This window comes from Zingiber officinale, chromosome 2B (assembly GCF_018446385.1).
Source record: "Zingiber officinale cultivar Zhangliang chromosome 2B, Zo_v1.1, whole genome shotgun sequence".
Taxonomy (NCBI): Eukaryota; Viridiplantae; Streptophyta; class Magnoliopsida; order Zingiberales; family Zingiberaceae; genus Zingiber; species Zingiber officinale.
Window position 1 is genome coordinate 18,709,916 of NC_055989.1, and position 4,062 is coordinate 18,713,977.

At 36.0% G+C, this 4,062-nt stretch overlaps 1 non-coding gene across 1 annotated transcript; it reads left to right on the forward strand.

The window, feature by feature from the left end:
- The first annotated feature begins 1,762 nt into the window (after positions 1-1,762).
- On the forward strand, positions 1,763-1,952 carry LOC122050049. The gene has a single exon (XR_006131260.1). It is a non-coding gene; the product is annotated as a U2 spliceosomal RNA (small nuclear RNA).
- The last annotated feature ends 2,110 nt before the right edge of the window (positions 1,953-4,062 follow it).

Below are 4,062 nucleotides of genomic sequence, written 5' to 3' on the forward strand. Positions count from 1 at the left end.
ATTTCAATTGGGTTGTTTGGATCAATTCTATGCGCTCGACAACACAGTTGTGGACTATTCCACTACAAAAAAAACAGCATTACCGACGGAATATTCCGTCGTAGTTCTGTCGTTAGAGGCATTTATCGACGGAAAATAAAGTGTCGGTGTAAAATTCGTCGGAAAACTATACTCCGACGGAATTACTGTTCCGTCGGTACATTTACCGATGGAATAACTAGTTCCGTCGGTAAATATATACCGACGGAAAAGTTATTCTGTCGATAATTTTCGCTATCCTAATCTATGAGCCCGACAACAGAGTTGTGGACTGTTCCACCGCGAACGATATATATATAGGTGCCCATCTTGTATTAGATTTATTTTATAAAATTTATTTCTTTTAGCTCCTGAGTTAAGCCGATTAGATTTAAACTTTGGGGTTTAGGAGTTGGATTATAGTGTTCAAGTTAAAAAAATTAAAATTAAAATTAAAAAATTTTAAGTACCCATGGGGTATATAATATATGTATTTTGGGTGTTTAGGATTTACAATTTAAAGGAATAAATTTAAAAAAAATTGAGATGCTTGGATCAATTCTAGGCACGTGAATTGTTCTGTAGCGAATGATCCTTGTAAATTTCTCATGAAGGGGATCAATGATCATAAGCAAAGGAAACCGGAAATCTCCATGTTTCAGGAGATACATTCTCTTGTGAAACATAGAACAAACACACTATTGTAAAACAACAAATTACTACAATCAAAGTTAACTGCGAAATTGAATCATTACCCGTTCAGCAAGCACGCAAGCTTTGCCAGGAGTCCCAACACCAACTACAATTAGTTTAACTCCTGCTGCATCAAATTTGGATGAGTTTGCAGGTATCAAAAGAGAAGAGCTAAACTCACCAACAAAAACATCCAAAATGCCTCATGAGTGCAACCACTGAAACACACTAATCCACACAAAAGTAGTTGATCATGTATCAATCAATCTGCTAGGACAATGAAACGGAACAGCTAACAATTGCCTAATCGAACAAACTAAGAGCAGGTGGTAATCAGATCTAGAGAAGAAAGATTTAGAAAATCAGTAGTTAGTATGAACGGGAGAAGGGAAAAAAGGAAGCAATTTGATATTTCATTTTGGTCCCAGAGATCGCTGAGGAACAGGGCTCTCCAGTGCCCCCGCCGCGAATACACGGATACCATCAAGGGCATCCCGGGTTGCGGTCTCATTGACGCCGCTAGTAGCGACTGCGACAGAGGAACCATGCGACGCAGCTTGAAGGATCGGCATCTGAAGCCGACTAGTGACGAGCCGAGTGAATCGGGGGATCAAACCCACAGATGGCTTCGGCGGAGAATTCGATCAGCTTACGAGGGAGCGAGGCGGAGAGAGGGTGATCGACGGAGGAGAGGTCCTGCTCACCGACACAACTGTTGTGGCGAAGCAACAAACCTTAACAACCTCCAGAACAAAATCTCAAGCAACAAGACTCTCCTTTCTTTTCCGCGGTCAAGGAGAAGGAGACGTGAGAAAGATCACGATTTGCAATGTACTCTCGCCTCTTCTTAAAAAAAAAACTCTAATGGCCATTTAGACCAGGTGGAGTTGTACTCTCGCCTCTTCTTACAAACAAAAAAAAATTGTAATGACCTTTTATACTAGATGGAGTTTAGAGTTTAGGGTTTAGAATTTAGTCCCATATCGTTTGTTTTTGATTGACGGAGTGGAACTAGTGCCATAAAAGAAGAGGCTATGGCTCTAATTTATTCATATCTTTCTCAGCTTTTTGGCTAAGATCAAGTGTAGTATTTGTTCTTATCAGTTTAATATCTAATACGTGGACCATTGGTTCACTATGATATTAAATTAATTTTTGTTTTGGGGAGATCATCTACTAGATCTTTCGTGTGTTATCCTTGTGTTGTACTATTGCAGGGTTCGTGTGTTAATTCAATTAAAATTTTATATTAAGGTGGTGTTTGGTTTAGAGGTTTGGAAATAAGGGAATGGATTCATTTCCAAACCTGGATGAAACCCACCCATTCCCTTAGGTTTTGATGGAATGGGAATAAGAATTAAGTTTTGGACAAAAATACCCTTAGTATATTTGTTTAATTTTTCTTTCATTTCATTCTATCTCCTTGTTCTCTCTCATCATACTTTCTCTCTCCTCATTCTATCATCATATTTTTTCTTTCAACATATTTTATCTCTTCTTATTCTCTCTCATCACACATTCTTTACAATTTTCTCTCTCATCATACACTTTCTCTCATTATTTTCTCTCTTTTCATTCTCTCATTTTTTTCATCATACGTTTTCTCTCATCATTCGTTCTCTCTCCTGAATCTCTCTTACCATACTCTCTCTCCATATTTTATCTAATCACACTTTCTCTCTCTTCATTCTCTTCCATCACTCTCTCTCCCCTTATTTTCTGTCATCACACATTCTCTACCATTTTCTCTTTATATTCTCTCTCATTATTTTTTCTCTCATCACTCTCTCTCATTATTTTATCTCTCTTCATTTTTTCATCATACTTTCTCTCTCCTCAATCTCTCTTACCATACTCTCTCTCCATATTTTCTCTCATCCCACTTTCTCTCTCTTCATTCTTTTCCATCACGCACTCTCTCCTCATTTTCTCTCATCACACTTTCCCTTTCTTCATTTTTTCCCATCACACATTCTCTCTCATCACATTTTCTCATCATACTTTCTCTCATCACACTTTCTCTCTCTTCATTTTTCCCAATTACTCTTTCTCTCTCAACACACTTTCTCTCTCATCATACTTTTTCTCTTCTCAATCTCTCCTATCAAGCTCTCTCTCCTCATTTTCTCTCATCATACTTTCCCTCTCTTCATTTTTTCCCATCACACTTTCTCTCTCATCATATGTGTCTCTCACATTCAATTTTACTTTCCATCTAATTTTTTCTCTTATTTTCCTCTAAGGGTAAAAAAGAAAATTTAAGTTCATTCCGATTGAAAATATTCAACTAACCAAACATTACTTTTAGGATTGATACCCAAGCTCACACTCATTCCCATTCCACAATACTATGATACATATTCCCATTCCGATTCCTAGGAGAGAACCAAACACCAACTAAATTAAGTTTATTTTTAAATTATTTATTACAGTCCATGAAATTAAATCATAAAATTTTATATATTTTAAAATAAATACAAAACACATAAAAAATAATCAATTTTTTTTACTGATTTAATTATTAATTTTTAGTTAATAAATAAGAAATTTTAAAATTATAATTGAATAAATTGATGCTTTCTTAGATGAAATTTTGAAATAATTTAATTAAAAATTTAAATTTGATTAGGTTATTAATTTTAAATTTTAAATGTTATCAAGTTCTCAATTTAATTGGTATCAAGTATTCAACTTGCAAATCCTCCAGCCATGAAATTTTTTAACCGGTCTGTCAGTCCAGTGTTCTTACCGTTAATTCACCAAGATTTAAACACGATCCTTAAATATTTGAGAAACTAAAAAGGTCTGAAAGTAAATTGTTCGGTCACACTGAAAGAACAAGCCAAATGAAAGGCCATGGGGAAACCCTAACCCTACGGTCTATGGAGGGCCCTAACTATAGGAGAGTAACTCGAGGGGTGATTAGCTTGTGGGTTAGATTAACAAACATGTTAAGGTGCTTTCATACTAGGAAGCAACAGAGTTGGGAAAGTTGGCAACAAAGTTCTTTAATATATTTTGCAATGGGAGATGGAAGCACGATGACCAAAGTAAGATTGACTTTCCACATCTCTTCCCTCCAGGCCATTTCCACATCTCTCCATATTTTCTCTCATCACACTTTCTCTCTCTTCATTCTTTTCCATCACACACTCTCTCCTCATTTTCTCTCATCACACTTTCCCTTTCTTCATTTTTTTCCATCACACTTTCTCTCTCATCACATTTTCTCATCATACTTTCTCTCCTCAATCTCTCATTTTCTCTCATCACACCTTCTCTCTCTTCATTTTTTCCATTACTCTTTCTCACTCAACACACTTTCTCTCTCATCATACTTTTTCTCTTCTC